Consider the following 12,528-nt stretch of genomic DNA (forward strand, 5'->3'; position numbering starts at 1 on the left):
GATGGCATGGAATTGAAAGAGAAACAGAAAGCAGATTTTAAAGGTATGGAAAAGACACCCAAAGATGCAGATGCCTACAGAAAAAGGTAATTTTTGAAAATGTCACGTCACCCACCTCTACTCCTCCTGCCTGGATTTTTAGGCAACAAAACGCCTTCCCAAACCTCATCCCCTCTTGATGACCAGGGGTTTGCAGAGCCCGGAATTGATCCCAGGTGGCTGGACCCCTAGTTTGGTTTCCCAGCTGGGTGCGGGGCTGAGTTACATCTCTCCCTCTGTGCCCGGGGTGCGAGCGAGCCAGCGCGCCACAAATGTGCTGCGTGTTCTAAAAATAAAAGCCCGTATTCAAACATGATGTATCTCCTTTGATTTCCATGCAGATACACCAGGAATGAATGTATCTATTATGTTGGGGTCTGCTGGAATGTTAATTTTGAAAGTCATTTCTCTCAATCTATAATTGTATCTTCTTTGTCAGAAAGTAGGAGTTTCTTAGAGCAAAAGGGATTAATCTCAGTCAGTGTTTTCAAACAGTTTAAGTTAGGTAGTTTCTGTAAGACTATCATTTCTTTTCTTTTAAGCCAGTTAAATTTTGCCTGAGGCTAACATTTTATACCCAGAGTAAATCTTACGAAAATTAAGAAGCAGAACATACAGCTGCCCTTATTCCTGGCCCACAGATGTTACCAAAATCTGATTTAAAAAACCCTTAATCTTCTGCTGCACCTTTTCATTAGTGTAATAATCATTTTTGCCAAATATCTGGCAGAAGACGGTGGAAAAAAAAAAAGTGAAAAATATGAGGTTTTGATGATCAGCATCTTTGAAAAGACTCGTTGAACCTAGTGGGAGAAATGAGGACTTGGGGTAATCCATGTGCTGAAATATTTTTGCTTCTTTTTCTAGAAAATGTGCAATTTGGTCAGGCAGAAAAAATTGAACAGAGCCTTCCAAGCAATAAATCACTGGATTGCTGGTGACATTCATACAATGCGGATATAGTGTTAACTGTATGAGTCAGACAGCCCTTACTGCACTCAGCCTGTTCCTAGGAGGTGACCTTGCCACGGTGTAGTAATCAATCATTCTGGCACAGGACACACTGTTTTTGTTTAATATTACACTATTGGAATATATAGTAAACAAAGTGCAAAGGAAATTTCGAAAGCAAGCACTATATAAGGTGTGCTGTAATATTTTGCAGCCTGAGGAGTGCCAACAGCATACTCTGCACTGTATGTGTGCCTCCGGATTACTAACTTTAGGCTGTTAGCAGCAGCAAAGCATATGTGACTGTACTCAAATACTTCAACTGTCTGCACAGCTCGAGAGGAACAATTCAATGGAGATATGAAGTTAGGATTACAAAAAAGATTTACTACCGTAGACACTGCAGTCTAACATTTCTTATTTTGGCACTTTTATACAGTGTATACATCATGATTTTCCCAGCCAAATGACAGAACAGCAACATCCCGAACTGCCTGAAAAAAATTAAGCAAACAAATCTTAATTAACTAGTAAAAATTCTTTTAGTGTACGATAAGCGAAGTGTTACTGCTTATAGCCAAGAGGTTATATTGGATTTCCATGCATGAGTTATACCATGAGCCAGTTAATTCATGAAGTTTGCTGTCAGTGAATAGAGTAAAGGAAGACAAAGGCAAACTCTTTTGAATGAAGGAACCGTAAGTGAAATATATTTGGTTCTTACTGTTTTCACATATAGTAGAGATGAAAGATAATGCAGTGGTAATTGAGTATATAAAACTACCTTGTCAGAGAGGTAGCATTAATGTCGAGTTTGTTCTGGATTTTTTGCAAGTGTGAACCACTATGTACGTGCTGCAAAAAGGTGAAAAATCAAGTCTGTGATGTCTAAGATTTCGTTACGCATAAATGCAGACATACATCATTTTTTCAATACTACGGCCTACTTTTATTGTCTCGTGGTCCTGGAGCCATTGCTGAGCCATATGACATTGAGAAGTGATCTGGGACACTGTTTGGGGTGACAAGAAGTGCCCATGTGCTTTCTTACATACAGAAAACCAAACGGCTCGAAAAGGGAGAAAAGGCAAGCGGTGAGCGCACAAAGTTTTGGCCCTTGATTGCAGAGGGAGACGGTTGTGGTGACACTTTCCAAGGTGATCTGTAGGTTTTCTTCAAAAGGGTTGGATGCTCTTTCAACTTTAAACAGTTGAGAAACGCTGCTCTAAAGTGTCCATCATCGGGAGATGAATTGTGCTTTCATAGCAGCGTGCCCTGCCAGAGCAGCTGCACCAGCACCCACCCCTCCTCAGCTGTCCTGGGCGAGCAGAGATACTGCTGGCCAAAATGTGCATGTTTTCATATTTTTCCATAGCGCTTGGGAGATGGAAACCATTTGGCTAATATGCTAACACTTTACTCAATTTTTAAGCATCTCCTAGGGGAGCGTGATGAGTCCCAGCCAGCAGAACCATGGTCCTGTCCTCGGCGGTGGATGGGATGGACAGAGCTGACCCCGTGCTGTCAGCAAGAACCAGCTATGAGAAGCCCATGAGCTAGTGGACTTCGAGCTTTAGAAGCAGTGCCAACATCTGCAGGTCTGGTAAGCTCCATATCTTCACTTCTTTCCCCCAAATGCCTCTGGAGCGATCCTGGGTTGCACAGCCTGTGAGTTATCAGTGTCACACATGCACAGGAGGACAGAGTTACACGTAGATATGGTTATGTCATACCAGGGCAAAAAATAAAGTTGTAACCTGATATTTCAGCCCACTCCATGGGTTTATGTTGTATTTGCTAGGGCACCAGAGCCAAAACCATTTCTCCACCGATCAGTGTACTTTGGGCAGGTTGTGGCTGCTTGCAGTGAATTTGGTGACCAATCCTATCATCTGACCCACAGAACGTGAATGTGCCATTATTATTTGTCAACCTATTTCATATCGTAATTATTTATTGTGCTTCTGAAGGAGTCAGAAGGTCTTGGCGTCACAAATGGCTGGTTGTTTTCAAGGAAAAAACAGCATTGCACTGACAAGATAAACATGAGTTGCATAAAGTGTGCTCCAATTCTGAATTCTGTCATTTCATCTAGTATTCATATTTCTGAATTTCATCCAAGAAGGGGAAGAAAGGGGAAAGAAGTATCTAAGTGCTCTCTCAATTTGTCCATGAGCTCATAGGTTTCTTTAGTTTCAATATGTATGCAACAGAAAGTAAGAAAACCCAGCCTTCTAGTAAAACCTCAAGTCAGTGTAGGTTTACATGGGTGTACCTGAAAGGAGAGCTTGGTGTAGTATTAGCAAAAGCAGCAAATTAAATATGTTTCCCAGGACATTTAATTTTGCAATAAAGTTCTTGGCAACAACATTTTTGTTTATCTGCCATCAAAGCTAAAAACCAGGCTGATGTTATTTTCCTGGAAGAAGGTATTGCCGAAATATACGTCAGTTATATTAAAAAATGTATTTTGAAACTTTCAGTATATTAGTTTCAAATAGGTATTACAGTTCTCAGCTGTGAGTGTTAAATTGCTGTAAAGATGCTTACTGTTAGATGCTGACTGCTAATGTTGATTTTATCTTTGTGGTTTAATCATACTACAAATAAATGTATCCAGTCAAGACGGTAATGCTTCATGTTATGGGGGTGTTAGCTATACATTATTAGCCTTTACATGAATAATGAGCAGTTATTATCAGATGCTCAGCAAAGACTTAAAATAATAAAGTTCTGCTTAAACTTGAAACGCCTGCTTTCTAGGTTAATCAAAACAAGGAAGCCCAGGGAAACACACTGGCAGGCTAACCTGGATTCAGTGTACAAACACTATAAACCCCACGCAGGTTCCCTCCCAGAATCGCATTACATACCTATTGCAATGCCTCAAATCAGTTGGGAATGATCATTTTCGCTCCAGTACCGCTACGGTGTCCCACCTCCTGGAGCAGTAATGGGTGTCAGGTACTGTTTGGACTAGAAAGGATTAAGCTATCACCCCCCCCGCTGTGTGTTAATTTATTGCTGCAGACATTTTCATATCTGATTCATTTTCACCCGTTCCGCCGCCGCTCGGCGACGTTGCGCGTCTCGGCGGCCGGAGCCCCGGCTGCCGCCACCTCGAAATGGCTTCGGTGCGGGGGGCACGGTGCCGGCATCGCCGGGGGGGAGCGAGCAGCCACCCCGGCATCGCCGGGCTCAGCCGGGCAATCTGCCGAGGTGCGACACGGCGGCCACCCCGCCAGCTCCTCGGGAAACCGGAGAAGAGATCGCGATGCCGTCCGACACCCCAGCGCTAGACATCTTTCCATAATAGTGTTATTTCCTCAAGAAAATAAAGGGTCACCGCCTCACACAGACTACATAAGAAATGTTGTGTTGAGGGTGGGTTTTGTTTTGCTTTGGTTTTCTTTTTTTTTTTTTTTTTTTTTTCCTTCTCCTCTAGTTTTGTTTAGTGATTATGTAGAACCTGCCGAAAAGGTGTTTATATCTGTTTGTAAATTGAATGCGCTGGGTGTTTTTCTCCAGCTTTGCCCCAGGCTCTGTTGGATGTGATGATGGAGCTGGAAGCCGAGGCAGACACCAGAGGAGCGTACGCAGAGGGAATCTGGCTGGAAAACAAAGCCATGCTTTGTCATTTCATGCCTCTCAAAAGTCCCACTCCATGCGGGAAAAAATGTGAGCTGATATACGTTAAACAGGACAAGAGGAGTGAAAAAGAAACATGTAAAAATAAATAGCAACCTCTCTGGGAGTACCGGGGCCACCAGACAGAGAGCAGAATTGGCCCCAAAGAAGCCACCCCCGTCCTGCCACCCCGCTCCGTCCCCTCTCGCCCCCCAAAGTCAGCCACCTGGGATCATTTTCCCATATCCCTTTTCTACCCCAACTGTCACACGTGGGTGATGAAGAACCTCACCCTGTCATGAGTGTGTTGCACATGGACACCTCCTCTGGTTTAATTTCACACATATCTATTGCACATACACAAATAAATTCTCCCATACCATTTTATTGAATTTCTAGTAAGTTGGCAGACTAAAGTGATTTTTAACACTTCTCAATTGGATTTATGATTTCTATGTCATCCACCCTGCTTCTGACATTAGGAAATGTTCAACATGAGGGAATCATTCACTGGTTCTTTTAACTACACTATAAAACATTTTAGTCTCCTTTCTTTCAGAAATCCATAAATGGCTAATTTAATCTCAGCCTTACAGCAGAAACCCTCAGTTTCTTCTGTTAATTATGTGGCTGAGTTTTGGTGTTTAAATCATGATGATATGTCGGAGACAGGTAGGGAGTGGACTGTCAGGACTCAGTCACCAAAGGCCAGATCATGACTTGGTTTCCAAAGCACCGAGGGTCACCTGGGCTTGACTTCTCTCCATGGAGCATGCAGCACAGCGTCCCTAAACAGCATTTTCAGGAGATCCAGATGAATCTGAGGGCTTCCCATATTATACTTTTTCAAAGCTGAGGTTTTCTAGCTCTCTAGAGTGGAGACTTACTCTTCCCCCTACCTGACCTACTTTGTTTTCCTGACAAATTAAGACCAAGCCAACCACAAAAAAAGCTTTACAAGCGATGTGCACTGTGGTGTTGACTGAGCCTTCCTTCCTCCAACATCCATCCAGCCGAAGCACGTTTGAATTTCAAAGGTACACTGAGCTGGGTGGTGAGAGGGCTGATGGCTGTGTGAAAGTATGCACACCACTGCTTGGCAAAAACTCCAGATAATTATAACTATTAAACCTTTAGCTTGTCTGGCCTCTTGAAACTTGAGCTTGTAGGGTTTTGTGCTTTCCTATGAGGTTTCTTGCTGAACAGGGCATGGCGTTGTCATCGCGTGCACCACCCACAACCTTGGAGCAAGCGCTGCAGACTTATTCCTCCCATGTAAACTACAAGTAGGAGCTACAACCATGGTCCTCCTCATTCCTACAATGGAGGGCTTGAAGCTGGGATTGGACTGAGCCCTTTTGAGGGTCCCAGTGGTTAGATGGTATGTGCTGGTCCCTCTCGTTGTAGAGAAAGGCTGGATCCAGACTTCCAGCTGCTTCTGAGTCGGGCTGTGAGTGCAAATCATTCTCCGACCTTACGCTAAAGGGCACTTTGAAGGCAAGCTGTGCAAGGCTCTTGAGGTTCAGGGAGCTGCTGCACCTTCTGGCTGCTCTCTGTATAGGTTATCAGGGGAATCCCTGGTAAAAATCTTTGAGTTATGCAATAAATAAGGAAAAAAGTAAGAAGTTGATGGCTACATAAAAAATAATACCTAGAGGAAAGCTCCTTAAATTGTCTTAGTAGTTTTATATGCATAGAGAAATGCCTAAGCCTTTGGACTCTGTATATGGTTTTATGGAAACTCATTTGATCTAGTAATTGCCAAGATCCACCATTCTTACATTTTTTTTCATGTTTTGTGGTTTATGCAGTAAGTGATTTATTATACAAACACAATTTTGACATTCTGGCCGAAACCAGGAAAAAAAAAACAAATATCCCTCAAAACTTAGATCTTTCACTTGTTCTACAGATCATGCCTTAATCCGCGCCAACAGCTTTATCTCTTTCTAGCAAAAATATACATATGATAATTGGATACAAAGTGATAATGAAGGATATAATAAGGGGAGGGGGGAGGGGGGAGAATGTCTTCTAAGTTGGACCTGTGCCTGTAACATTGAAGGGCACTGATTTTTTGCCCCCCTCCAAACTTGTTAAGCTGCCTGTGCAGGTCTTGCAGGCACATGCCCTCTTCTGGGACATCCTAAGCCTTGGTGGAATCTGGGGTGCAACCTGCCTTAATTTCGCTCTTTTGATGACTTTAAATATATTTTCCACTTTTTAAGGAAAAGGGCATCTGTCACATACAGACCGCAGCTCACCCCGGCATGGGTCCCAGCCCCCTCTGCACACTTTGGTCCATTTGCCCCATCACATCTCATATTCGTTGCTTTCTCCCCTCCCACCCTCAGTCTCATTCCCTTCTCCTTCCCCCCTCCCCTGCCCATCCCTTTCGGAAGGGTTTCCTGAACCAGTTCCCATTTCCTTCCTCCCTCCTGGTGCCTCTTCCACACACCTTGGCAGCAGATGCGCTGATGTGGCACCTGATAGAGGATCCCGATTTGCAGATGTCACCCCATACACCAGCTATATTCCATCCCGAAATCTTATCTTAATCTGTAATAATCAATATCAGCATGCAGAACCATATGCACCATTAACTACAATTTACATTTGATAATATACTGTTTTTCTTCATTAGGATACCTCTCCCGTCACAACGTGCTTACTTGGGGAAATGCTCGGTGACGGAAAACCATTGTCCAATTTATTTCTCCTTGAGTCCGAACCCCAGTCTATGTCCTCTTGCCTAAGCTCGGATGGCAAGCAGGACTGATTTTCTTCTTGAACGACCAGAAGTCATTTTTCAGTCAAGTTACTGCTGATTTACCTGGGGGTAAATGAGACTTGTGATTTCTGAGAAAATGATGAGAAAGGAGCTGGCTAACTGGCAGTCATCGCCACCTTCAAGAAGCAATAGGTGTTTGGGGAGCAAAGGTTAGGTGAGGATTGTGAAAACCCAGTGAGAGGAGGTAATAAAAAACACTAAGAATTATTATTCTTTAACTAGTTATAATTCTCAAGGGTTAAAAAAAGTATGGCTGTGTAACAGTGTGGAAATGCAAGTGTTTGTCAGAGCTGGGCGCTCAAGTATTTCCAGACATAATTTTCTATCTCAAGTTCAAAGACTTTTGGAAAAGACACACCAACGATATTCTACAAGGGTAAGGGGTAAGCCCAAGACTGGTGTGTGACTACAATTCACTAAAATCTGATTGCTAATATGTGGATTTTGGTGTATTTTCTCATTAAAAAAGCCTAGTTACAATCAACTTGCTATCCCACTCTTGCTTTACTCTTCTGAGGTGTTCCTCGACTTGCTGCATTTTTGACTTGTGCACAGCCCATACTAAAGCTGAGTTTACTGAAGGGGAGGATGCTGCAGTAGGTGCAAGGACAGCATGGCACTGGTGAACTCAAGATATTTGCTTGCCCCAGGTCCCATTTTAGATGTCCCCTGGACCCCTGCAATGGCAGAGGGCAAAGAGGAGCCCCCAAGCCCCTGTCCTAGGAACGGGAAGCGCGGAGGGCACGTAGCACCAGTGTGTCCACACCCTTCAAGAGCAGGGAAAGGACATTCTTGATCCTCCATTTAGGGAACAATCTTCCTCTAGTAGCCTGGAAATTTTAATAAGGAGGCTTTATATCACCGTGCAAGCTGCACTTAAGGGAATGTGACACGGTGTGACAGCACTGAGATGCTGCAAAGATTTTGGTGCTTTCGACGGAATTACAGATTCTGCTGGTGTGGCTGCAGATGGGTGCCGTACAGTATAAATTAACATATAGCTAATAACTATACTGGCATTACAGCGAGTATCTCATGGTGATAAGCTTTGTGATTCTCTTCAACCCACTGGAGTTGAAGGAAGAGCAAAGGCCTTTTCAAGCTTACTTTATCTTCTTGCTTCTTAAGTGAGACTAATCAAGTTTATATCCTTTTAGCTTATTATTAGCCAGGCAGAGCTTCTGGCACTCTTTACAGCTTTTTTGACATGAAAGTTAGTTACACCTACTGTACTTAGTATGACTTCACTTTTCTTGTGATAAATCCTGAAAATTAATATACTGTATCCTACAGATTACAAAATGAAAGTGTCCTAGACATTGTGAATACTCTGGCTGTGGAATGCTGCCAATAAAAGAAAAACTGATGTCTTAATGGTCTTTGTTAATAAAAAGAAGAGATTCGGTAGTAAATTTCCTTGGTTAAGATGTCAGGCTTTTCTTTTTTTTTTTTTTTCTTTTTCTTATCCTAAACTGGAACTGAGGCATATTTTGAAATTTGTTGCAAAGTAGAAGAATCCTTGAAAATAAAATACATTGGACATAAAACAATAATACTGAAAATCCTAAGAGTGAAGCAAGTCCTGCATTACTTATGCAGCCAAAGCTCCCACTGACTTTAATAGGAAGTTTGGCTGCAGGAGGAATGCGAGCCTGGACCCTGAGCACCGAGCATAGGTTAAATTCTTTCTTAAATTAAATGAAGGATAATAATGAAATCTTTTGTTAAATTATTTGCTGACTGGGCTTCCTGATTTGGTAAATTAAGAGAAAGTCAAGCTCTGAAACAAGTAACCATTCTTGTTACAAAGGGTAGCACTGGAGCACTGGTGGCACTGGTGTCTTATTGAACACAGATCTGCTTAATTACAGTTCCCACTGTTTGTTAAGATAACGAGTGCCAGCTGTTTGATAACGGTGGAGCCCACAGAAGGAAAAACTGGCTATCTCTGTCATTTCCATTTAGGCCCTGGATCAGACTTGCGTATCTATAAAATCGTACAGGGAGCAAAATAACTGAGAAGTGCACTCGCAATGTGTTCCGCAAATTTGGGCAGAGCATTTGCTGGTGCACACGGAGCTCTACCATCTATATCTAAAGCAACTCACCATTGGGAATATAAAGTCAAAGCAGAAAAATTGAGCATTTAATGGTCTACCATTATTGTTGAAATCACAATGACAGGCCATGATCTTCAAGTACAATTTTGATCCTTATGTAGTAACTGAAATTACAGCATTTCATACTCTGACTATATTATAGGGAATAAAACATCTGTCTAAATATTGGAGATATAAAATCCTCAAAATAAAGATATTTGAGAATATCGTGCACAGAGCACCTTTCCACCTGCTTGCTTAGTATAATGCAGTCATTATGGCAATAAATGTTTCTAATAAAGTATGAAAATGGATTGTTTGCTTTGCTGCTTGTATGAACTCTCATTTCTCTTTTTATTATATTGAATCTGACATTTGCTTACCCTTTATCAGTAGAATATTTAATCAACTCCAATCTGTAAGAAGCAAGAGGAATTTCTATTTTATTTAAAACCTGTCCCACATGAGAAAGGACTGGGAAATAGGTCACGCAGTGTATGGGAAGTGTGAAAAGTGTTAGAGTTACAATGCTGAATATTTATCTAGTCTACAAAAGAGACGGTTCTAAACTTGTTCAGTAACATGCAAGCCTGCTTCTATTGTTTAAAGTACTGGTGAAATGATTTAATGGCCTAATGTTTCTAATTTTTATCCACAGTACAGGATCTGGAGAATTAAACCTCTGTCAGCTTTATTTATTTTCTCTGTCAGAGTATTTTCTTGCACTTTTTGCTACATAACTCTTCAGAAATGCTATATCCATATCGATTGTAATTTCTTTGGGCTCTTGTCCAAAATACTCAACGTAAACAGTCTGTGTTTCCTCTCCATCTGTATTTTGGCTAATCCTCTGTTTTAGACAATCTAATGACAAGTGCTAGTTATCTGGAGGTACATGGTTTTCAAACTGGTGCACTATGATTTATGGTTCTTGTTTTACAGAAAGTATCACAAGCTCACAGAAGTGAAAGCTTCCAAATAAGCACCTAACTTTTGTAATAAATGCAGCTAACAACATGTCTGCAAATATATAGCAAACAGAGTGAGTGATGTCTTATTATGCAGGCCACAGTTTTACTTGGTCTGGTTTTATTTATGAATATGTCTTGCATCTGTTTCAAATTTCAGACCCGTTCAGTTTCTCAAATGCTCTCCCAAGCAAGCTTGTGCTGAACGTTGTTAATTATCTTAATAAAATATTTGTATCAATTTTACTAAAGATCCGCAATGCTTCTGCCACAAGCAGATATTTTTAATAACTGAATTAAGAGAAATAATTATAGCTAGCACTGGAATGGCTGGAGATGTCCAGATTGTATAAAAAAAAAAAAGGGGGGGGGGGGGGGGGGGGGGGGGGCGGAATGGGTAGAGTACAGCTAACTGTACAAGAGCAAAGGGACATATGATTAAATTAAAGGGCAATGCTTTGTGAACAAACAAAAGGAAATCCTTCTTCATACAATACATAGTCAATCTGCCGAATTCACTACCACAGGGGGTCATTGAAACAAATGCTGTGGCTAGGTTTCTGAGCGGACTGGATAATTTTATGACTGTTATTAAAACACGTAGCCCTGGAAGCTCAGATAATGATAAGGGTAATCAAACCCCGTGCTGCAGCCCGTGAGATGAGCGGTGGAGGCACGGGAGAGGAGCCTTGCCCCCTGTGCTGCCCCGAATGGGCAGGATGAGGCCTTATGGGGGGGCTTCACCTTCCTTCGAAGGGACGGGCGCTGCCCATCGTCATGGCATGGGCTCCATCACTGATCCCCTCCAGTGCCACAATTCCTTGCTCCTCAGTAAAAATAAAGCATGAGGCCCTTGTGTGAATTTCTAAGCATCGCCCCCGCCGCCTCGCCAACGGTTCCTCAGCGCCGAGTGACCTTTGAGGGGTGAGATTGCCTCGGCTTGTTTTTGCCGTGCAACTAAATAGTTTATGCGGGACTGAGATGATGTAAGGACCGCAGCGTGCATCGCTCCCAGGCGCGAGGGGTGCAGGGTCTGCCCACCGCTCTGCAGAGCAGGACATGGGCGTGTGGAGAAGCCCTTGGCCAGCACAGCAAATATCTAACCCTCTACCAGATAGCAAAGCTTGAAATGCCTTTTTTTCTGCTGTGAAGCCTTTTAGTTCGCTCTCGGCGAGCCCATGCTGGACAAAACGAGACCTTGGCCCTTGCTTTAGTTGGAAGATGGGGATTTCATTGCATCTCACACGATTGTTACAATGCCCGTTATCCAGGGCTTGTCTTCCTTGTGATCCTACAAGAAGATGGAACATATTCCGCACTCCTCAACGTATACAACTTACAGAGACCCAAAGCCCATTGGCCGCATGATATTGGTAGACATGTTAAAAAAAAAAAAAAAAAAAAAAAAAAAAAAAAAAAAAAGTGACTTACCAGAAAATTTTGAAAAACAAACCAATGAGCTGAGCTACAGGATTAGAGGAGCATTGGGCTGAGGGGAGAGACTGCCAAAGGGATGCCCAGCTTGTCCCCATGGAGTTGGCTCCAGCCTTGAAGCCACCACCCAGGAGTCCCTGGGTGTTGCTTGGGAAGAGGGGGGGTTGCCCTCCTGCTGGTTTGATTGCCCTGATACCATGAAAACCAAGGCAACAGTTGGCATTTATTTGCACCCCTTGTTATCACCCAGCTCAGAGAAATCTGAGGCTGAAAATGGACAGTGCGTCTCAGATCAGGGAGGCTGTCAGCACGATTTATGGAAGTCTGATTTCTTATTTCACTTCTGTGCTGGAGAAAAAGTGACAACTTCACCTCTCAGTATTGTCAGTCTAACGCTTTTCCCAGACTCTTCACATGCTGGAAAGTGGACGGCGAGAAGGGAGGGAGCCTACATGTCTGCATCCCTTGGCGGAGGACTATGAGGAGATGTTTAATTGGCATTTGGAGCTAAGCGCCATGGGAGGAGGGGGGGGGGGGGGGGGAGGGGCTGACTCTGCTTCACCCCGTATGACTTTGCACAAAGCCTTCCTTAAATATTTGGAGCCCTCACCCTCCAAGT

This window comes from Tyto alba, unplaced genomic scaffold, assembly GCF_018691265.1.
Source record: "Tyto alba isolate M040663 unplaced genomic scaffold, T.alba_DEE_v4.0 Super-Scaffold_1, whole genome shotgun sequence".
NCBI lineage: Eukaryota > Metazoa > Chordata > Aves > Strigiformes > Tytonidae > Tyto > Tyto alba.